Raw genomic sequence first — 20,000 nt, 5'->3', positions numbered from 1 at the left:
AGAACGTTAAAACGGAGGAGTGAGTTTTTAGGGCGGAAGAAAAATTGTTCACTCTTGAATGTTATCGTTTTCCCAAAGAACGCTGAATTAACTTCATGTTTGTTTTAAAGTTTGTGATTGGATTTTCCCAACTACCGTTCAATACGCATGAAGTCCGTGCAAATGTGTAGCCGACTGGTGTGTCCAAAATGCAAACGGAAAAAAATGTAGGTACTGACTGAAAGCATCAAGTGCATGAAAGTAGATAATTCGCAATTCGTAGTCAGTTGGAAACAGGTAATATTCATTATCGTTCATTTGTAGGAATTCTTTTAAAAAAAAAAACCTCGTCCCCGTTCTTAGCTCTCTCTCTCTCTCTCTCTCTCTCTCTCTCTCTCTCTCTCTCTCAAAATAATCGACAGGGTTGGAAAGTGTCTTTTGGATAGAAAAATTGAATTGTTCAGTAAAAAATTCTTGGCAGCGGTGGGATTCGAACCCACGCCTCAATGAGACTGGTGCCTAAAACCAGCGCCTTAGACCGCTCGGCCACGCTACCTTACGACTTTTCTGCTGATATTTTATGTATTTGTCAACTGGCTTCGTGAAAAAAAATGTTGGTTTGTTTAGTTTGCCCTATATGGTTCTAGTGGGAAGTGTTCAAGTGAGAATTGGAGGCTTAGGGAATAAAAGAAAGTGAGACGAAATGATTTGCCCATGTTCAATTTCATGTGGAACAATTTTGAGTAATCATATAAAACGTTCATTTGACAGATGAAAAAAAGATTAGAGATGTTGAAAAAATTCCTCAAATCCTAAAATGCGCCAATTACGAATTTAATAAAAATCCAAAAGGACAAGTTATTCAGTTATAATGTTTTCCGTACCTTAGACGATGGTTAACTATTAAAATTAGCCAAATTGTTGTCATGTCAGGTTGGCCGAGTGGTCTAAGGCGCCAGACTCAAGGTTAATACCTTCCCATTCGTGGGAATGAGTGTTCTGGTCCACGAATGTGGGCGTGGGTTCGAATCCCACATCTGACACCATATATTTTTGATCACTTTCTACACTTCATTTGTAACATGGTTTCATGAAATGGTCTTTTGCGAATTTGTTAACGGTTAAACATTTAGTATATAGTAAAAGCTATTACGAAAGAAAAAAACCCTCATATGCGACATTCATGTTATACTTTCTTGTCCAAATCAGAGTGTCATAAATTAGTAAGATTATCAATTGCTGAACCATCAGTGGATTGAAAATAGCTCATGTAAACTCAGTTTGAGGAAAGAGCCAAATGAAATTCATCCTCAATTATCAAAAATAGATTTCACATAGTGGGTAGAACGTTAAAACGGAGGAGTGAGTTTTTAGGGCGGAAGAAAAATTGTTCACTCTTGAATGTTATCGTTTTCCCAAAGAACGCTGAATTAACTTCATGTTTGTTTTAAAGTTTGTGATTGGATTTTCCCAACTACCGTTCAATACGCATGAAGTCCGTGCAAATGTGTAGCCGACTGGTGTGTCCAAAATGCAAACGGAAAAAAATGTAGGTACTGACTGAAAGCATCAAGTGCATGAAAGTAGATAATTCGCAATTCGTAGTCAGTTGGAAACAGGTAATATTCATTATCGTTCATTTGTAGGAATTCTTTTAAAAAAAAAAACCTCGTCCGCGTTCTTAGCTCTCTCTCTCTCTCTCTCTCTCTCTCTCTCTCTCTCTCTCTCTCTCTCTCTCTCAAAATAATCGACAGGGTTGGAAAGTGTCTTTTGGATAGAAAAATTGAATTGTTCAGTAAAAAATTCTTGGCAGCGGTGGGATTCGAACCCACGCCTCAATGAGACTGGTGCCTAAAACCAGCGCCTTAGACCGCTCGGCCACGCTACCTTACGACTTTTCTGCTGATATTTTATGTATTTGTCAACTGGCTTCGTGAAAAAAAATGTTGGTTTGTTTAGTTTGCCCTATATGGTTCTAGTGGGAAGTGTTCAAGTGAGAATTGGAGGCTTAGGGAATAAAAGAAAGTGAGACGAAATGATTTGCCCATGTTCAATTTCATGTGGAACAATTTTGAGTAATCATATAAAACGTTCATTTGACAGATGAAAAAAAGATTAGAGATGTTGAAAAAATTCCTCAAATCCTAAAATGCGCCAATTACGAATTTAATAAAAATCCAAAAGGACAAGTTATTCAGTTATAATGTTTTCCGTACCTTAGACGATGGTTAACTATTAAAATTAGCCAAATTGTTGTCATGTCAGGTTGGCCGAGTGGTCTAAGGCGCCAGACTCAAGGTTAATACCTTCCCATTCGTGGGAATGAGTGTTCTGGTCCACGAATGTGGGCGTGGGTTCGAATCCCACATCTGACACCATATATTTTTGATCACTTTCTACACTTCATTTGTAACATGGTTTCATGAAATGGTCTTTTGCGAATTTGTTAACGGTTAAACATTTAGTATATAGTAAAAGCTATTACGAAAGAAAAAAACCCTCATATGCGACATTCATGTTATACTTTCTTGTCCAAATCAGAGTGTCATAAATTAGTAAGATTATCAATTGCTGAACCATCAGTGGATTGAAAATAGCTCATGTAAACTCAGTTTGAGGAAAGAGCCAAATGAAATTCATCCTCAATTATCAAAAATAGATTTCACATAGTGGGTAGAACGTTAAAACGGAGGAGTGAGTTTTTAGGGCGGAAGAAAAATTGTTCACTCTTGAATGTTATCGTTTTCCCAAAGAACGCTGAATTAACTTCATGTTTGTTTTAAAGTTTGTGATTGGATTTTCCCAACTACCGTTCAATACGCATGAAGTCCGTGCAAATGTGTAGCCGACTGGTGTGTCCAAAATGCAAACGGAAAAAAATGTAGGTACTGACTGAAAGCATCAAGTGCATGAAAGTAGATAATTCGCAATTCGTAGTCAGTTGGAAACAGGTAATATTCATTATCGTTCATTTGTAGGAATTCTTTTAAAAAAAAAAACCTCGTCCGCGTTCTTAGCTCTCTCTCTCTCTCTCTCTCTCTCTCTCTCTCTCTCTCTCTCTCTCTCTCTCTCAAAATAATCGACAGGGTTGGAAAGTGTCTTTTGGATAGAAAAATTGAATTGTTCAGTAAAAAATTCTTGGCAGCGGTGGGATTCGAACCCACGCCTCAATGAGACTGGTGCCTAAAACCAGCGCCTTAGACCGCTCGGCCACGCTACCTTACGACTTTTCTGCTGATATTTTATGTATTTGTCAACTGGCTTCGTGAAAAAAAATGTTGGTTTGTTTAGTTTGCCCTATATGGTTCTAGTGGGAAGTGTTCAAGTGAGAATTGGAGGCTTAGGGAATAAAAGAAAGTGAGACGAAATGATTTGCCCATGTTCAATTTCATGTGGAACAATTTTGAGTAATCATATAAAACGTTCATTTGACAGATGAAAAAAAGATTAGAGATGTTGAAAAAATTCCTCAAATCCTAAAATGCGCCAATTACGAATTTAATAAAAATCCAAAAGGACAAGTTATTCAGTTATAATGTTTTCCGTACCTTAGACGATGGTTAACTATTAAAATTAGCCAAATTGTTGTCATGTCAGGTTGGCCGAGTGGTCTAAGGCGCCAGACTCAAGGTTAATACCTTCCCATTCGTGGGAATGAGTGTTCTGGTCCACGAATGTGGGCGTGGGTTCGAATCCCACATCTGACACCATATATTTTTGATCACTTTCTACACTTCATTTGTAACATGGTTTCATGAAATGGTCTTTTGCGAATTTGTTAACGGTTAAACATTTAGTATATAGTAAAAGCTATTACGAAAGAAAAAAACCCTCATATGCGACATTCATGTTATACTTTCTTGTCCAAATCAGAGTGTCATAAATTAGTAAGATTATCAATTGCTGAACCATCAGTGGATTGAAAATAGCTCATGTAAACTCAGTTTGAGGAAAGAGCCAAATGAAATTCATCCTCAATTATCAAAAATAGATTTCACATAGTGGGTAGAACGTTAAAACGGAGGAGTGAGTTTTTAGGGCGGAAGAAAAATTGTTCACTCTTGAATGTTATCGTTTTCCCAAAGAACGCTGAATTAACTTCATGTTTGTTTTAAAGTTTGTGATTGGATTTTCCCAACTACCGTTCAATACGCATGAAGTCCGTGCAAATGTGTAGCCGACTGGTGTGTCCAAAATGCAAACGGAAAAAAATGTAGGTACTGACTGAAAGCATCAAGTGCATGAAAGTAGATAATTCGCAATTCGTAGTCAGTTGGAAACAGGTAATATTCATTATCGTTCATTTGTAGGAATTCTTTTAAAAAAAAAAACCTCGTCCGCGTTCTTAGCTCTCTCTCTCTCTCTCTCTCTCTCTCTCTCTCTCTCTCTCTCTCTCTCTCTCTCTCTCTCTCTCTCTCTCTCTCTCAAAATAATCGACAGGGTTGGAAAGTGTCTTTTGGATAGAAAAATTGAATTGTTCAGTAAAAAATTCTTGGCAGCGGTGGGATTCGAACCCACGCCTCAATGAGACTGGTGCCTAAAACCAGCGCCTTAGACCGCTCGGCCACGCTACCTTACGACTTTTCTGCTGATATTTTATGTATTTGTCAACTGGCTTCGTGAAAAAAAATGTTGGTTTGTTTAGTTTGCCCTATATGGTTCTAGTGGGAAGTGTTCAAGTGAGAATTGGAGGCTTAGGGAATAAAAGAAAGTGAGACGAAATGATTTGCCCATGTTCAATTTCATGTGGAACAATTTTGAGTAATCATATAAAACGTTCATTTGACAGATGAAAAAAAGATTAGAGATGTTGAAAAAATTCCTCAAATCCTAAAATGCGCCAATTACGAATTTAATAAAAATCCAAAAGGACAAGTTATTCAGTTATAATGTTTTCCGTACCTTAGACGATGGTTAACTATTAAAATTAGCCAAATTGTTGTCATGTCAGGTTGGCCGAGTGGTCTAAGGCGCCAGACTCAAGGTTAATACCTTCCCATTCGTGGGAATGAGTGTTCTGGTCCACGAATGTGGGCGTGGGTTCGAATCCCACATCTGACACCATATATTTTTGATCACTTTCTACACTTCATTTGTAACATGGTTTCATGAAATGGTCTTTTGCGAATTTGTTAACGGTTAAACATTTAGTATATAGTAAAAGCTATTACGAAAGAAAAAAACCCTCATATGCGACATTCATGTTATACTTTCTTGTCCAAATCAGAGTGTCATAAATTAGTAAGATTATCAATTGCTGAACCATCAGTGGATTGAAAATAGCTCATGTAAACTCAGTTTGAGGAAAGAGCCAAATGAAATTCATCCTCAATTATCAAAAATAGATTTCACATAGTGGGTAGAACGTTAAAACGGAGGAGTGAGTTTTTAGGGCGGAAGAAAAATTGTTCACTCTTGAATGTTATCGTTTTCCCAAAGAACGCTGAATTAACTTCATGTTTGTTTTAAAGTTTGTGATTGGATTTTCCCAACTACCGTTCAATACGCATGAAGTCCGTGCAAATGTGTAGCCGACTGGTGTGTCCAAAATGCAAACGGAAAAAAATGTAGGTACTGACTGAAAGCATCAAGTGCATGAAAGTAGATAATTCGCAATTCGTAGTCAGTTGGAAACAGGTAATATTCATTATCGTTCATTTGTAGGAATTCTTTTAAAAAAAAAACCTCGTCCGCGTTCTTAGCTCTCTCTCTCTCTCTCTCTCTCTCTCTCTCTCTCTCTCTCTCTCTCTCTCTCTCTCTCTCTCAAAATAATCGACAGGGTTGGAAAGTGTCTTTTGGATAGAAAAATTGAATTGTTCAGTAAAAAATTCTTGGCAGCGGTGGGATTCGAACCCACGCCTCAATGAGACTGGTGCCTAAAACCAGCGCCTTAGACCGCTCGGCCACGCTACCTTACGACTTTTCTGCTGATATTTTATGTATTTGTCAACTGGCTTCGTGAAAAAAAATGTTGGTTTGTTTAGTTTGCCCTATATGGTTCTAGTGGGAAGTGTTCAAGTGAGAATTGGAGGCTTAGGGAATAAAAGAAAGTGAGACGAAATGATTTGCCCATGTTCAATTTCATGTGGAACAATTTTGAGTAATCATATAAAACGTTCATTTGACAGATGAAAAAAAGATTAGAGATGTTGAAAAAATTCCTCAAATCCTAAAATGCGCCAATTACGAATTTAATAAAAATCCAAAAGGACAAGTTATTCAGTTATAATGTTTTCCGTACCTTAGACGATGGTTAACTATTAAAATTAGCCAAATTGTTGTCATGTCAGGTTGGCCGAGTGGTCTAAGGCGCCAGACTCAAGGTTAATACCTTCCCATTCGTGGGAATGAGTGTTCTGGTCCACGAATGTGGGCGTGGGTTCGAATCCACATCTGACACCATATATTTTTGATCACTTTCTACACTTCATTTGTAACATGGTTTCATGAAATGGTCTTTTGCGAATTTGTTAACGGTTAAACATTTAGTATATAGTAAAAGCTATTACGAAAGAAAAAAACCCTCATATGCGACATTCATGTTATACTTTCTTGTCCAAATCAGAGTGTCATAAATTAGTAAGATTATCAATTGCTGAACCATCAGTGGATTGAAAATAGCTCATGTAAACTCAGTTTGAGGAAAGAGCCAAATGAAATTCATCCTCAATTATCAAAAATAGATTTCACATAGTGGGTAGAACGTTAAAACGGAGGAGTGAGTTTTTAGGGCGGAAGAAAAATTGTTCACTCTTGAATGTTATCGTTTTCCCAAAGAACGCTGAATTAACTTCATGTTTGTTTTAAAGTTTGTGATTGGATTTTCCCAACTACCGTTCAATACGCATGAAGTCCGTGCAAATGTGTAGCCGACTGGTGTGTCCAAAATGCAAACGGAAAAAAATGTAGGTACTGACTGAAAGCATCAAGTGCATGAAAGTAGATAATTCGCAATTCGTAGTCAGTTGGAAACAGGTAATATTCATTATCGTTCATTTGTAGGAATTCTTTTAAAAAAAAAAACCTCGTCCGCGTTCTTAGCTCTCTCTCTCTCTCTCTCTCTCTCTCTCTCTCTCTCTCTCTCTCTCTCTCAAATAATCGACAGGGTTGGAAAGTGTCTTTTGGATAGAAAAATTGAATTGTTCAGTAAAAAATTCTTGGCAGCGGTGGGATTCGAACCCACGCCTCAATGAGACTGGTGCCTAAAACCAGCGCCTTAGACCGCTCGGCCACGCTACCTTACGACTTTTCTGCTGATATTTTATGTATTTGTCAACTGGCTTCGTGAAAAAAAATGTTGGTTTGTTTAGTTTGCCCTATATGGTTCTAGTGGGAAGTGTTCAAGTGAGAATTGGAGGCTTAGGGAATAAAAGAAAGTGAGACGAAATGATTTGCCCATGTTCAATTTCATGTGGAACAATTTTGAGTAATCATATAAAACGTTCATTTGACAGATGAAAAAAAGATTAGAGATGTTGAAAAAATTCCTCAAATCCTAAAATGCGCCAATTACGAATTTAATAAAAATCCAAAAGGACAAGTTATTCAGTTATAATGTTTTCCGTACCTTAGACGATGGTTAACTATTAAAATTAGCCAAATTGTTGTCATGTCAGGTTGGCCGAGTGGTCTAAGGCGCCAGACTCAAGGTTAATACCTTCCCATTCGTGGGAATGAGTGTTCTGGTCCACGAATGTGGGCGTGGGTTCGAATCCCACATCTGACACCATATATTTTTGATCACTTTCTACACTTCATTTGTAACATGGTTTCATGAAATGGTCTTTTGCGAATTTGTTAACGGTTAAACATTTAGTATATAGTAAAAGCTATTACGAAAGAAAAAAACCCTCATATGCGACATTCATGTTATACTTTCTTGTCCAAATCAGAGTGTCATAAATTAGTAAGATTATCAATTGCTGAACCATCAGTGGATTGAAAATAGCTCATGTAAACTCAGTTTGAGGAAAGAGCCAAATGAAATTCATCCTCAATTATCAAAAATAGATTTCACATAGTGGGTAGAACGTTAAAACGGAGGAGTGAGTTTTTAGGGCGGAAGAAAAATTGTTCACTCTTGAATGTTATCGTTTTCCCAAAGAACGCTGAATTAACTTCATGTTTGTTTTAAAGTTTGTGATTGGATTTTCCCAACTACCGTTCAATACGCATGAAGTCCGTGCAAATGTGTAGCCGACTGGTGTGTCCAAAATGCAAACGGAAAAAAATGTAGGTACTGACTGAAAGCATCAAGTGCATGAAAGTAGATAATTCGCAATTCGTAGTCAGTTGGAAACAGGTAATATTCATTATCGTTCATTTGTAGGAATTCTTTTAAAAAAAAAAACCTCGTCCGCGTTCTTAGCTCTCTCTCTCTCTCTCTCTCTCTCTCTCTCTCTCTCTCTCTCTCTCTCTCTCTCTCTCTCTCTCTCTCTCTCTCTCAAAATAATCGACAGGGTTGGAAAGTGTCTTTTGGATAGAAAAATTGAATTGTTCAGTAAAAAATTCTTGGCAGCGGTGGGATTCGAACCCACGCCTCAATGAGACTGGTGCCTAAAACCAGCGCCTTAGACCGCTCGGCCACGCTACCTTACGACTTTTCTGCTGATATTTTATGTATTTGTCAACTGGCTTCGTGAAAAAAAATGTTGGTTTGTTTAGTTTGCCCTATATGGTTCTAGTGGGAAGTGTTCAAGTGAGAATTGGAGGCTTAGGGAATAAAAGAAAGTGAGACGAAATGATTTGCCCATGTTCAATTTCATGTGGAACAATTTTGAGTAATCATATAAAACGTTCATTTGACAGATGAAAAAAAGATTAGAGATGTTGAAAAAATTCCTCAAATCCTAAAATGCGCCAATTACGAATTTAATAAAAATCCAAAAGGACAAGTTATTCAGTTATAATGTTTTCCGTACCTTAGACGATGGTTAACTATTAAAATTAGCCAAATTGTTGTCATGTCAGGTTGGCCGAGTGGTCTAAGGCGCCAGACTCAAGGTTAATACCTTCCCATTCGTGGGAATGAGTGTTCTGGTCCACGAATGTGGGCGTGGGTTCGAATCCCACATCTGACACCATATATTTTTGATCACTTTCTACACTTCATTTGTAACATGGTTTCATGAAATGGTCTTTTGCGAATTTGTTAACGGTTAAACATTTAGTATATAGTAAAAGCTATTACGAAAGAAAAAAACCCTCATATGCGACATTCATGTTATACTTTCTTGTCCAAATCAGAGTGTCATAAATTAGTAAGATTATCAATTGCTGAACCATCAGTGGATTGAAAATAGCTCATGTAAACTCAGTTTGAGGAAAGAGCCAAATGAAATTCATCCTCAATTATCAAAAATAGATTTCACATAGTGGGTAGAACGTTAAAACGGAGGAGTGAGTTTTTAGGGCGGAAGAAAAATTGTTCACTCTTGAATGTTATCGTTTTCCCAAAGAACGCTGAATTAACTTCATGTTTGTTTTAAAGTTTGTGATTGGATTTTCCCAACTACCGTTCAATACGCATGAAGTCCGTGCAAATGTGTAGCCGACTGGTGTGTCCAAAATGCAAACGGAAAAAAATGTAGGTACTGACTGAAAGCATCAAGTGCATGAAAGTAGATAATTCGCAATTCGTAGTCAGTTGGAAACAGGTAATATTCATTATCGTTCATTTGTAGGAATTCTTTTAAAAAAAAAAACCTCGTCCGCGTTCTTAGCTCTCTCTCTCTCTCTCTCTCTCTCTCTCTCTCTCTCTCTCTCTCTCTCTCTCTCTCTCTCTCTCTCTCTCTCTCAAAATAATCGACAGGGTTGGAAAGTGTCTTTTGGATAGAAAAATTGAATTGTTCAGTAAAAAATTCTTGGCAGCGGTGGGATTCGAACCCACGCCTCAATGAGACTGGTGCCTAAAACCAGCGCCTTAGACCGCTCGGCCACGCTACCTTACGACTTTTCTGCTGATATTTTATGTATTTGTCAACTGGCTTCGTGAAAAAAAATGTTGGTTTGTTTAGTTTGCCCTATATGGTTCTAGTGGGAAGTGTTCAAGTGAGAATTGGAGGCTTAGGGAATAAAAGAAAGTGAGACGAAATGATTTGCCCATGTTCAATTTCATGTGGAACAATTTTGAGTAATCATATAAAACGTTCATTTGACAGATGAAAAAAAGATTAGAGATGTTGAAAAAATTCCTCAAATCCTAAAATGCGCCAATTACGAATTTAATAAAAATCCAAAAGGACAAGTTATTCAGTTATAATGTTTTCCGTACCTTAGACGATGGTTAACTATTAAAATTAGCCAAATTGTTGTCATGTCAGGTTGGCCGAGTGGTCTAAGGCGCCAGACTCAAGGTTAATACCTTCCCATTCGTGGGAATGAGTGTTCTGGTCCACGAATGTGGGCGTGGGTTCGAATCCCACATCTGACACCATATATTTTTGATCACTTTCTACACTTCATTTGTAACATGGTTTCATGAAATGGTCTTTTGCGAATTTGTTAACGGTTAAACATTTAGTATATAGTAAAAGCTATTACGAAAGAAAAAAACCCTCATATGCGACATTCATGTTATACTTTCTTGTCCAAATCAGAGTGTCATAAATTAGTAAGATTATCAATTGCTGAACCATCAGTGGATTGAAAATAGCTCATGTAAACTCAGTTTGAGGAAAGAGCCAAATGAAATTCATCCTCAATTATCAAAAATAGATTTCACATAGTGGGTAGAACGTTAAAACGGAGGAGTGAGTTTTTAGGGCGGAAGAAAAATTGTTCACTCTTGAATGTTATCGTTTTCCCAAAGAACGCTGAATTAACTTCATGTTTGTTTTAAAGTTTGTGATTGGATTTTCCCAACTACCGTTCAATACGCATGAAGTCCGTGCAAATGTGTAGCCGACTGGTGTGTCCAAAATGCAAACGGAAAAAAATGTAGGTACTGACTGAAAGCATCAAGTGCATGAAAGTAGATAATTCGCAATTCGTAGTCAGTTGGAAACAGGTAATATTCATTATCGTTCATTTGTAGGAATTCTTTTAAAAAAAAAACCTCGTCCGCGTTCTTAGCTCTCTCTCTCTCTCTCTCTCTCTCTCTCTCTCTCTCTCTCTCTCTCTCTCTCTCTCTCTCTCAAAATAATCGACAGGGTTGGAAAGTGTCTTTTGGATAGAAAAATTGAATTGTTCAGTAAAAAATTCTTGGCAGCGGTGGGATTCGAACCCACGCCTCAATGAGACTGGTGCCTAAAACCAGCGCCTTAGACCGCTCGGCCACGCTACCTTACGACTTTTCTGCTGATATTTTATGTATTTGTCAACTGGCTTCGTGAAAAAAAATGTTGGTTTGTTTAGTTTGCCCTATATGGTTCTAGTGGGAAGTGTTCAAGTGAGAATTGGAGGCTTAGGGAATAAAAGAAAGTGAGACGAAATGATTTGCCCATGTTCAATTTCATGTGGAACAATTTTGAGTAATCATATAAAACGTTCATTTGACAGATGAAAAAAAGATTAGAGATGTTGAAAAAATTCCTCAAATCCTAAAATGCGCCAATTACGAATTTAATAAAAATCCAAAAGGACAAGTTATTCAGTTATAATGTTTTCCGTACCTTAGACGATGGTTAACTATTAAAATTAGCCAAATTGTTGTCATGTCAGGTTGGCCGAGTGGTCTAAGGCGCCAGACTCAAGGTTAATACCTTCCCATTCGTGGGAATGAGTGTTCTGGTCCACGAATGTGGGCGTGGGTTCGAATCCCACATCTGACACCATATATTTTTGATCACTTTCTACACTTCATTTGTAACATGGTTTCATGAAATGGTCTTTTGCGAATTTGTTAACGGTTAAACATTTAGTATATAGTAAAAGCTATTACGAAAGAAAAAAACCCTCATATGCGACATTCATGTTATACTTTCTTGTCCAAATCAGAGTGTCATAAATTAGTAAGATTATCAATTGCTGAACCATCAGTGGATTGAAAATAGCTCATGTAAACTCAGTTTGAGGAAAGAGCCAAATGAAATTCATCCTCAATTATCAAAAATAGATTTCACATAGTGGGTAGAACGTTAAAACGGAGGAGTGAGTTTTTAGGGCGGAAGAAAAATTGTTCACTCTTGAATGTTATCGTTTTCCCAAAGAACGCTGAATTAACTTCATGTTTGTTTTAAAGTTTGTGATTGGATTTTCCCAACTACCGTTCAATACGCATGAAGTCCGTGCAAATGTGTAGCCGACTGGTGTGTCCAAAATGCAAACGGAAAAAAATGTAGGTACTGACTGAAAGCATCAAGTGCATGAAAGTAGATAATTCGCAATTCGTAGTCAGTTGGAAACAGGTAATATTCATTATCGTTCATTTGTAGGAATTCTTTTAAAAAAAAAAACCTCGTCCGCGTTCTTAGCTCTCTCTCTCTCTCTCTCTCTCTCTCTCTCTCTCTCTCTCTCTCTCTCTCTCTCTCTCTCTCTCTCAAAATAATCGACAGGGTTGGAAAGTGTCTTTTGGATAGAAAAATTGAATTGTTCAGTAAAAAATTCTTGGCAGCGGTGGGATTCGAACCCACGCCTCAATGAGACTGGTGCCTAAAACCAGCGCCTTAGACCGCTCGGCCACGCTACCTTACGACTTTTCTGCTGATATTTTATGTATTTGTCAACTGGCTTCGTGAAAAAAAATGTTGGTTTGTTTAGTTTGCCCTATATGGTTCTAGTGGGAAGTGTTCAAGTGAGAATTGGAGGCTTAGGGAATAAAAGAAAGTGAGACGAAATGATTTGCCCATGTTCAATTTCATGTGGAACAATTTTGAGTAATCATATAAAACGTTCATTTGACAGATGAAAAAAAGATTAGAGATGTTGAAAAAATTCCTCAAATCCTAAAATGCGCCAATTACGAATTTAATAAAAATCCAAAAGGACAAGTTATTCAGTTATAATGTTTTCCGTACCTTAGACGATGGTTAACTATTAAAATTAGCCAAATTGTTGTCATGTCAGGTTGGCCGAGTGGTCTAAGGCGCCAGACTCAAGGTTAATACCTTCCCATTCGTGGGAATGAGTGTTCTGGTCCACGAATGTGGGCGTGGGTTCGAATCCCACATCTGACACCATATATTTTTGATCACTTTCTACACTTCATTTGTAACATGGTTTCATGAAATGGTCTTTTGCGAATTTGTTAACGGTTAAACATTTAGTATATAGTAAAAGCTATTACGAAAGAAAAAAACCCTCATATGCGACATTCATGTTATACTTTCTTGTCCAAATCAGAGTGTCATAAATTAGTAAGATTATCAATTGCTGAACCATCAGTGGATTGAAAATAGCTCATGTAAACTCAGTTTGAGGAAAGAGCCAAATGAAATTCATCCTCAATTATCAAAAATAGATTTCACATAGTGGGTAGAACGTTAAAACGGAGGAGTGAGTTTTTAGGGCGGAAGAAAAATTGTTCACTCTTGAATGTTATCGTTTTCCCAAAGAACGCTGAATTAACTTCATGTTTGTTTTAAAGTTTGTGATTGGATTTTCCCAACTACCGTTCAATACGCATGAAGTCCGTGCAAATGTGTAGCCGACTGGTGTGTCCAAAATGCAAACGGAAAAAAATGTAGGTACTGACTGAAAGCATCAAGTGCATGAAAGTAGATAATTCGCAATTCGTAGTCAGTTGGAAACAGGTAATATTCATTATCGTTCATTTGTAGGAATTCTTTTAAAAAAAAAACCTCGTCCGCGTTCTTAGCTCTCTCTCTCTCTCTCTCTCTCTCTCTCTCTCTCTCTCTCTCTCTCTCTCTCTCTCTCTCTCTCTCTCTCTCAAAATAATCGACAGGGTTGGAAAGTGTCTTTTGGATAGAAAAATTGAATTGTTCAGTAAAAAATTCTTGGCAGCGGTGGGATTCGAACCCACGCCTCAATGAGACTGGTGCCTAAAACCAGCGCCTTAGACCGCTCGGCCACGCTACCTTACGACTTTTCTGCTGATATTTTATGTATTTGTCAACTGGCTTCGTGAAAAAAAATGTTGGTTTGTTTAGTTTGCCCTATATGGTTCTAGTGGGAAGTGTTCAAGTGAGAATTGGAGGCTTAGGGAATAAAAGAAAGTGAGACGAAATGATTTGCCCATGTTCAATTTCATGTGGAACAATTTTGAGTAATCATATAAAACGTTCATTTGACAGATGAAAAAAAGATTAGAGATGTTGAAAAAATTCCTCAAATCCTAAAATGCGCCAATTACGAATTTAATAAAAATCCAAAAGGACAAGTTATTCAGTTATAATGTTTTCCGTACCTTAGACGATGGTTAACTATTAAAATTAGCCAAATTGTTGTCATGTCAGGTTGGCCGAGTGGTCTAAGGCGCCAGACTCAAGGTTAATACCTTCCCATTCGTGGGAATGAGTGTTCTGGTCCACGAATGTGGGCGTGGGTTCGAATCCCACATCTGACACCATATATTTTTGATCACTTTCTACACTTCATTTGTAACATGGTTTCATGAAATGGTCTTTTGCGAATTTGTTAACGGTTAAACATTTAGTATATAGTAAAAGCTATTACGAAAGAAAAAAACCCTCATATGCGACATTCATGTTATACTTTCTTGTCCAAATCAGAGTGTCATAAATTAGTAAGATTATCAATTGCTGAACCATCAGTGGATTGAAAATAGCTCATGTAAACTCAGTTTGAGGAAAGAGCCAAATGAAATTCATCCTCAATTATCAAAAATAGATTTCACATAGTGGGTAGAACGTTAAAACGGAGGAGTGAGTTTTTAGGGCGGAAGAAAAATTGTTCACTCTTGAATGTTATCGTTTTCCCAAAGAACGCTGAATTAACTTCATGTTTGTTTTAAAGTTTGTGATTGGATTTTCCCAACTACCGTTCAATACGCATGAAGTCCGTGCAAATGTGTAGCCGACTGGTGTGTCCAAAATGCAAACGGAAAAAAATGTAGGTACTGACTGAAAGCATCAAGTGCATGAAAGTAGATAATTCGCAATTCGTAGTCAGTTGGAAACAGGTAATATTCATTATCGTTCATTTGTAGGAATTCTTTTAAAAAAAAAACCTCGTCCGCGTTCTTAGCTCTCTCTCTCTCTCTCTCTCTCTCTCTCTCTCTCTCTCTCTCTCTCTCTCTCTCTCTCTCTCTCAAAATAATCGACAGGGTTGGAAAGTGTCTTTTGGATAGAAAAATTGAATTGTTCAGTAAAAAATTCTTGGCAGCGGTGGGATTCGAACCCACGCCTCAATGAGACTGGTGCCTAAAACCAGCGCCTTAGACCGCTCGGCCACGCTACCTTACGACTTTTCTGCTGATATTTTATGTATTTGTCAACTGGCTTCGTGAAAAAAAATGTTGGTTTGTTTAGTTTGCCCTATATGGTTCTAGTGGGAAGTGTTCAAGTGAGAATTGGAGGCTTAGGGAATAAAAGAAAGTGAGACGAAATGATTTGCCCATGTTCAATTTCATGTGGAACAATTTTGAGTAATCATATAAAACGTTCATTTGACAGATGAAAAAAAGATTAGAGATGTTGAAAAAATTCCTCAAATCCTAAAATGCGCCAATTACGAATTTAATAAAAATCCAAAAGGACAAGTTATTCAGTTATAATGTTTTCCGTACCTTAGACGATGGTTAACTATTAAAATTAGCCAAATTGTTGTCATGTCAGGTTGGCCGAGTGGTCTAAGGCGCCAGACTCAAGGTTAATACCTTCCCATTCGTGGGAATGAGTGTTCTGGTCCACGAATGTGGGCGTGGGTTCGAATCCCACATCTGACACCATATATTTTTGATCACTTTCTACACTTCATTTGTAACATGGTTTCATGAAATGGTCTTTTGCGAATTTGTTAACGGTTAAACATTTAGTATATAGTAAAAGCTATTACGAAAGAAAAAAACCCTCATATGCGACATTCATGTTATACTTTCTTGTCCAAATCAGAGTGTCATAAATTAGTAAGATTATCAATTGCTGAACCATCAGTGGATTGAAAATAGCTCATGTAAACTCAGTTTGAGGAAAGAGCCAAATGAAATTCATCCTCAATTATCAAAAATAGATTTCACATAGTGGGTAGAACGTTAAAACGGAGGAGTGAGTTTTTAGGGCGGAAGAAAAATTGTTCACTCTTGAATGTTATCGTTTTCCCAAAGAACGCTGAATTAACTTCATGTTTGTTTTAAAGTTTGTGATTGGATTTTCCCAACTACCGTTCAATACGCATGAAGTCCGTGCAAATGTGTAGCCGACTGGTGTGTCCAAAATGCAAACGGAAAAAAATGTAGGTACTGACTGAAAGCATCAAGTGCATGAAAGTAGATAATTCGCAATTCGTAGTCAGTTGGAAACAGGTAATATTCATTATCGTTCATTTGTAGGAATTCTTTTAAAAAAAAAAACCTCGTCCGCGTTCTTAGCTCTCTCTCTCTCTCTCTCTCTCTCTCTCTCTCTCTCTCTCTCTCTCTCTCTCTCTCTCTCTCAAAATAATCGACAGGGTTGGAAAGTGTCTTTTGGATAGAAAAATTGAATTGTTCAGTAAAAAATTCTTGGCAGCGGTGGGATTCGAACCCACGCCTCAATGAGACTGGTGCCTAAAACCAGCGCCTTAGACCGCTCGGCCACGCTACCTTACGACTTTTCTGCTGATATTTTATGTATTTGTCAACTGGCTTCGTGAAAAAAAATGTTGGTTTGTTTAGTTTGCCCTATATGGTTCTAGTGGGAAGTGTTCAAGTGAGAATTGGAGGCTTAGGGAATAAAAGAAAGTGAGACGAAATGATTTGCCCATGTTCAATTTCATGTGGAACAATTTTGAGTAATCATATAAAACGTTCATTTGACAGATGAAAAAAAGATTAGAGATGTTGAAAAAATTCCTCAAATCCTAAAATGCGCCAATTACGAATTTAATAAAAATCCAAAAGGACAAGTTATTCAGTTATAATGTTTTCCGTACCTTAGACGATGGTTAACTATTAAAATTAGCCAAATTGTTGTCATGTCAGGTTGGCCGAGTGGTCTAAGGCGCCAGACTCAAGGTTAATACCTTCCCATTCGTGGGAATGAGTGTTCTGGTCCACGAATGTGGGCGTGGGTTCGAATCCCACATCTGACACCATATATTTTTGATCACTTTCTACACTTCATTTGTAACATGGTTTCATGAAATGGTCTTTTGCGAATTTGTTAACGGTTAAACATTTAGTATATAGTAAAAGCTATTACGAAAGAAAAAAACCCTCATATGCGACATTCATGTTAGACTTTCTTGTCCAAATCAGAGTGTCATAAATTAGTAAGATTATCAATTGCTGAACCATCAGTGGATTGAAAATAGCTCATGTAAACTCAGTTTGAGGAAAGAGCCAAATGAAATTCATCCTCAATTATCAAAAATAGATTTCACATAGTGGGTAGAACGTTAAAACGGAGGAGTGAGTTTTTAGGGCGGAAGAAAAATTGTTCACTCTTGAATGTTATCGTTTTCCCAAAGAACGCTGAATTAACTTCATGTTTGTTTTAAAGTTTGTGATTGGATTTTCCCAACTACCGTTCAATACGCATGAAGTCCGTGCAAATGTGTAGCCGACTGGTGTGTCCAAAATGCAAACGGAAAAAAATGTAGGTACTGACTGAAAGCATCAAGTGCATGAAAGTAGATAATTCGCAATTCGTAGTCAGTTGGAAACAGGTAATATTCATTATCGTTCATTTGTAGGAATTCTTTTAAAAAAAAAAAACCTCGTCCGCGTTCTTAGCTCTCTCTCTCTCTCTCTCTCTCTCTCTCTCTCTCTCTCTCTCTCTCAAAATAATCGACAGGGTTGGAAAGTGTCTTTTGGATAGAAAAATTGAATTGTTCAGTAAAAAATTCTTGGCAGCGGTGGATTCGAACCCACGCCTCAATGAGACTGGTGCCTAAAACCAGCGCCTTAGACCGCTCGGCCACGCTACCTTACGACTTTTCTGCTGATATTTTATGTATTTGTCAACTGGCTTCGTGAAAAAAAAATGTTGGTTTGTTTAGTTTGCCCTATATGGTTCTAGTGGGAAGTGTTCAAGTGAGAATTGGAGGCTTAGGGAATAAAAGAAAGTGAGACGAAATGATTTGCCCATGTTCAATTTCATGTGGAACAATTTTGAGTAATCATATAAAACGTTCATTTGACAGATGAAAAAAAGATTAGAGATGTTGAAAAAATTCCTCAAATCCTAAAATGCGCCAATTACGAATTTAATAAAAATCCAAAAGGACAAGTTATTCAGTATAATGTTTTCCGTACCTTAGACGATGGTTAACTATTAAAATTAGCCAAATTGTTGTCATGTCAGGTTGGCCGAGTGGTCTAAGGCGCCAGACTCAAGGTTAATACCTTCCCATTCGTGGGAATGAGTGTTCTGGTCCACGAATGTGGGCGTGGGTTCGAATCCCACATCTGACACCATATATTTTTGATCACTTTCTACACTTCATTTGTAACATGGTTTCATGAAATGGTCTTTTGCGAATTTGTTAACGGTTAAACATTTAGTATATAGTAAAAGCTATTACGAAAGAAAAAAACCCTCATATGCGACATTCATGTTATACTTTCTTGTCCAAATCAGAGTGTCATAAATTAGTAAGATTATCAATTGCTGAACCATCAGTGGATTGAAAATAGCTCATGTAAACTCAGTTTGAGGAAAGAGCCAAATGAAATTCATCCTCAATTATCAAAAATAGATTTCACATAGTGGGTAGAACGTTAAAACGGAGGAGTGAGTTTTTAGGGCGGAAGAAAAATTGTTCACTCTTGAATGTTATCGTTTTCCCAAAGAACGCTGAATTAACTTCATGTTTGTTTTAAAGTTTGTGATTGGATTTTCCCAACTACCGTTCAATACGCATGAAGTCCGTGCAAATGTGTAGCCGACTGGTGTGTCCAAAATGCAAACGGAAAAAAAATGTAGGTACTGACTGAAAGCATCAAGTGCATGAAAGTAGATAATTCGCAATTCGTAGTCAGTTGGAAACAGGTAATATTCATTATCGTTCATTTGTAGGAATTCTTTTAAAAAAAAAAACCTCGTCCGCGTTCTTAGCTCTCTCTCTCTCTCTCTCTCTCTCTCTCTCTCTCTCTCTCTCTCTCTCTCTCTCAAAATAATCGACAGGGTTGGAAAGTGTCTTTTGGATAGAAAAATTGAATTGTTCAGTAAAAAATTCTTGGCAGCGGTGGATTCGAACCCACGCCTCAATGAGACTGGTGCCTAAAACCAGCGCCTTAGACCGCTCGGCCACGCTACCTTACGACTTTTCTGCTGATATTTTATGTATTTGTCAACTGGCTTCGTGAAAAAAAATGTTGGTTTGTTTAGTTTGCCCTATATGGTTCTAGTGGGAAGTGTTCAAGTGAGAATTGGAGGCTTAGGGAATAAAAGAAAGTGAGACGAAATGATTTGCCCATGTTCAATTTCATGTGGAACAATTTTGAGTAATCATATAAAACGTTCATTTGACAGATGAAAAAAAGATTAGAGATGTTGAAAAAATTCCTCAAATCCTAAAATGCGCCAATTACGAATTTAATAAAAATCCAAAAGGACAAGTTATTCAGTTATAATGTTTTCCGTACCTTAGACGATGGTTAACTATTAAAATTAGCCAAATTGTTGTCATGTCAGGTTGGCCGAGTGGTCTAAGGCGCCAGACTCAAGGTTAATACCTTCCCATTCGTGGGAATGAGTGTTCTGGTCCACGAATGTGGGCGTGGGTTCGAATCCCACATCTGACACCATATATTTTTGATCACTTTCTACACTTCATTTGTAACATGGTTTCATGAAATGGTCTTTTGCGAATTTGTTAACGGTTAAACATTTAGTATATAGTAAAAGCTATTACGAAAGAAAAAAACCCTCATATGCGACATTCATGTTATACTTTCTTGTCCAAATCAGAGTGTCATAAATTAGTAAGATTATCAATTGCTGAACCATCAGTGGATTGAAAAT

The 20,000-nt window shown here is 37.4% G+C and overlaps 30 non-coding genes across 30 annotated transcripts; 15 read left to right on the top strand and 15 right to left on the bottom strand.

Moving 5' to 3' along the window:
- Positions 1–454: 454 nt before the first annotated feature.
- On the bottom strand, positions 455–535 carry Trnal-uag (transfer RNA leucine (anticodon UAG)). The gene has a single exon. It is a non-coding gene; the product is annotated as a tRNA-Leu (tRNA).
- Positions 536–907: 372 nt separating this feature from the next.
- Trnal-caa (transfer RNA leucine (anticodon CAA)) lies at positions 908–1,022 on the top strand. Its single transcript has 2 exons — positions 908–945; positions 977–1,022. It is a non-coding gene; the product is annotated as a tRNA-Leu (tRNA).
- A 764-nt stretch (positions 1,023–1,786) lies between these two features.
- On the bottom strand, positions 1,787–1,867 carry Trnal-uag (transfer RNA leucine (anticodon UAG)). The gene has a single exon. It is a non-coding gene; the product is annotated as a tRNA-Leu (tRNA).
- A 372-nt stretch (positions 1,868–2,239) lies between these two features.
- Trnal-caa (transfer RNA leucine (anticodon CAA)) lies at positions 2,240–2,354 on the top strand. The gene is made up of 2 exons: positions 2,240–2,277; positions 2,309–2,354. It is a non-coding gene; the product is annotated as a tRNA-Leu (tRNA).
- A 764-nt stretch (positions 2,355–3,118) lies between these two features.
- Positions 3,119–3,199, bottom strand: Trnal-uag (transfer RNA leucine (anticodon UAG)). Its single transcript has one exon. It is a non-coding gene; the product is annotated as a tRNA-Leu (tRNA).
- Positions 3,200–3,571: 372 nt separating this feature from the next.
- Trnal-caa (transfer RNA leucine (anticodon CAA)) lies at positions 3,572–3,686 on the top strand. The gene is made up of 2 exons: positions 3,572–3,609; positions 3,641–3,686. It is a non-coding gene; the product is annotated as a tRNA-Leu (tRNA).
- A 786-nt stretch (positions 3,687–4,472) lies between these two features.
- Positions 4,473–4,553, bottom strand: Trnal-uag (transfer RNA leucine (anticodon UAG)). Its single transcript has one exon. It is a non-coding gene; the product is annotated as a tRNA-Leu (tRNA).
- Positions 4,554–4,925: 372 nt separating this feature from the next.
- Trnal-caa (transfer RNA leucine (anticodon CAA)) lies at positions 4,926–5,040 on the top strand. The gene is made up of 2 exons: positions 4,926–4,963; positions 4,995–5,040. It is a non-coding gene; the product is annotated as a tRNA-Leu (tRNA).
- Positions 5,041–5,811: 771 nt separating this feature from the next.
- Trnal-uag (transfer RNA leucine (anticodon UAG)) lies at positions 5,812–5,892 on the bottom strand. The gene has a single exon. It is a non-coding gene; the product is annotated as a tRNA-Leu (tRNA).
- Positions 5,893–6,264: 372 nt separating this feature from the next.
- On the top strand, positions 6,265–6,378 carry Trnal-caa (transfer RNA leucine (anticodon CAA)). The gene is made up of 2 exons: positions 6,265–6,302; positions 6,334–6,378. It is a non-coding gene; the product is annotated as a tRNA-Leu (tRNA).
- A 759-nt stretch (positions 6,379–7,137) lies between these two features.
- On the bottom strand, positions 7,138–7,218 carry Trnal-uag (transfer RNA leucine (anticodon UAG)). The gene has a single exon. It is a non-coding gene; the product is annotated as a tRNA-Leu (tRNA).
- Positions 7,219–7,590: 372 nt separating this feature from the next.
- Trnal-caa (transfer RNA leucine (anticodon CAA)) lies at positions 7,591–7,705 on the top strand. The gene is made up of 2 exons: positions 7,591–7,628; positions 7,660–7,705. It is a non-coding gene; the product is annotated as a tRNA-Leu (tRNA).
- A 786-nt stretch (positions 7,706–8,491) lies between these two features.
- Positions 8,492–8,572, bottom strand: Trnal-uag (transfer RNA leucine (anticodon UAG)). Its single transcript has one exon. It is a non-coding gene; the product is annotated as a tRNA-Leu (tRNA).
- A 372-nt stretch (positions 8,573–8,944) lies between these two features.
- Trnal-caa (transfer RNA leucine (anticodon CAA)) lies at positions 8,945–9,059 on the top strand. The gene is made up of 2 exons: positions 8,945–8,982; positions 9,014–9,059. It is a non-coding gene; the product is annotated as a tRNA-Leu (tRNA).
- A 784-nt stretch (positions 9,060–9,843) lies between these two features.
- Trnal-uag (transfer RNA leucine (anticodon UAG)) lies at positions 9,844–9,924 on the bottom strand. Its single transcript has one exon. It is a non-coding gene; the product is annotated as a tRNA-Leu (tRNA).
- Positions 9,925–10,296: 372 nt separating this feature from the next.
- Trnal-caa (transfer RNA leucine (anticodon CAA)) lies at positions 10,297–10,411 on the top strand. The gene is made up of 2 exons: positions 10,297–10,334; positions 10,366–10,411. It is a non-coding gene; the product is annotated as a tRNA-Leu (tRNA).
- A 771-nt stretch (positions 10,412–11,182) lies between these two features.
- Trnal-uag (transfer RNA leucine (anticodon UAG)) lies at positions 11,183–11,263 on the bottom strand. Its single transcript has one exon. It is a non-coding gene; the product is annotated as a tRNA-Leu (tRNA).
- A 372-nt stretch (positions 11,264–11,635) lies between these two features.
- Trnal-caa (transfer RNA leucine (anticodon CAA)) lies at positions 11,636–11,750 on the top strand. Its single transcript has 2 exons — positions 11,636–11,673; positions 11,705–11,750. It is a non-coding gene; the product is annotated as a tRNA-Leu (tRNA).
- A 776-nt stretch (positions 11,751–12,526) lies between these two features.
- On the bottom strand, positions 12,527–12,607 carry Trnal-uag (transfer RNA leucine (anticodon UAG)). The gene has a single exon. It is a non-coding gene; the product is annotated as a tRNA-Leu (tRNA).
- A 372-nt stretch (positions 12,608–12,979) lies between these two features.
- Positions 12,980–13,094, top strand: Trnal-caa (transfer RNA leucine (anticodon CAA)). The gene is made up of 2 exons: positions 12,980–13,017; positions 13,049–13,094. It is a non-coding gene; the product is annotated as a tRNA-Leu (tRNA).
- A 781-nt stretch (positions 13,095–13,875) lies between these two features.
- Positions 13,876–13,956, bottom strand: Trnal-uag (transfer RNA leucine (anticodon UAG)). Its single transcript has one exon. It is a non-coding gene; the product is annotated as a tRNA-Leu (tRNA).
- Positions 13,957–14,328: 372 nt separating this feature from the next.
- Trnal-caa (transfer RNA leucine (anticodon CAA)) lies at positions 14,329–14,443 on the top strand. Its single transcript has 2 exons — positions 14,329–14,366; positions 14,398–14,443. It is a non-coding gene; the product is annotated as a tRNA-Leu (tRNA).
- Positions 14,444–15,216: 773 nt separating this feature from the next.
- On the bottom strand, positions 15,217–15,297 carry Trnal-uag (transfer RNA leucine (anticodon UAG)). Its single transcript has one exon. It is a non-coding gene; the product is annotated as a tRNA-Leu (tRNA).
- A 372-nt stretch (positions 15,298–15,669) lies between these two features.
- Positions 15,670–15,784, top strand: Trnal-caa (transfer RNA leucine (anticodon CAA)). Its single transcript has 2 exons — positions 15,670–15,707; positions 15,739–15,784. It is a non-coding gene; the product is annotated as a tRNA-Leu (tRNA).
- A 772-nt stretch (positions 15,785–16,556) lies between these two features.
- Trnal-uag (transfer RNA leucine (anticodon UAG)) lies at positions 16,557–16,637 on the bottom strand. Its single transcript has one exon. It is a non-coding gene; the product is annotated as a tRNA-Leu (tRNA).
- Positions 16,638–17,009: 372 nt separating this feature from the next.
- On the top strand, positions 17,010–17,124 carry Trnal-caa (transfer RNA leucine (anticodon CAA)). The gene is made up of 2 exons: positions 17,010–17,047; positions 17,079–17,124. It is a non-coding gene; the product is annotated as a tRNA-Leu (tRNA).
- Positions 17,125–17,881: 757 nt separating this feature from the next.
- On the bottom strand, positions 17,882–17,961 carry Trnal-uag (transfer RNA leucine (anticodon UAG)). The gene has a single exon. It is a non-coding gene; the product is annotated as a tRNA-Leu (tRNA).
- Positions 17,962–18,333: 372 nt separating this feature from the next.
- Trnal-caa (transfer RNA leucine (anticodon CAA)) lies at positions 18,334–18,448 on the top strand. The gene is made up of 2 exons: positions 18,334–18,371; positions 18,403–18,448. It is a non-coding gene; the product is annotated as a tRNA-Leu (tRNA).
- Positions 18,449–19,213: 765 nt separating this feature from the next.
- Trnal-uag (transfer RNA leucine (anticodon UAG)) lies at positions 19,214–19,293 on the bottom strand. Its single transcript has one exon. It is a non-coding gene; the product is annotated as a tRNA-Leu (tRNA).
- Positions 19,294–19,665: 372 nt separating this feature from the next.
- Positions 19,666–19,780, top strand: Trnal-caa (transfer RNA leucine (anticodon CAA)). The gene is made up of 2 exons: positions 19,666–19,703; positions 19,735–19,780. It is a non-coding gene; the product is annotated as a tRNA-Leu (tRNA).
- Positions 19,781–20,000: the final 220 nt, after the last annotated feature.

Source organism: Mytilus edulis, unplaced genomic scaffold (genome assembly GCF_963676685.1).
Source record: "Mytilus edulis unplaced genomic scaffold, xbMytEdul2.2 SCAFFOLD_635, whole genome shotgun sequence".
Lineage (NCBI taxonomy): Eukaryota > Metazoa > Mollusca > Bivalvia > Mytilida > Mytilidae > Mytilus > Mytilus edulis.
Note: the sequence above shows the minus strand (reverse complement) of the source record. Positions and strands in the feature narration are given on the sequence as shown.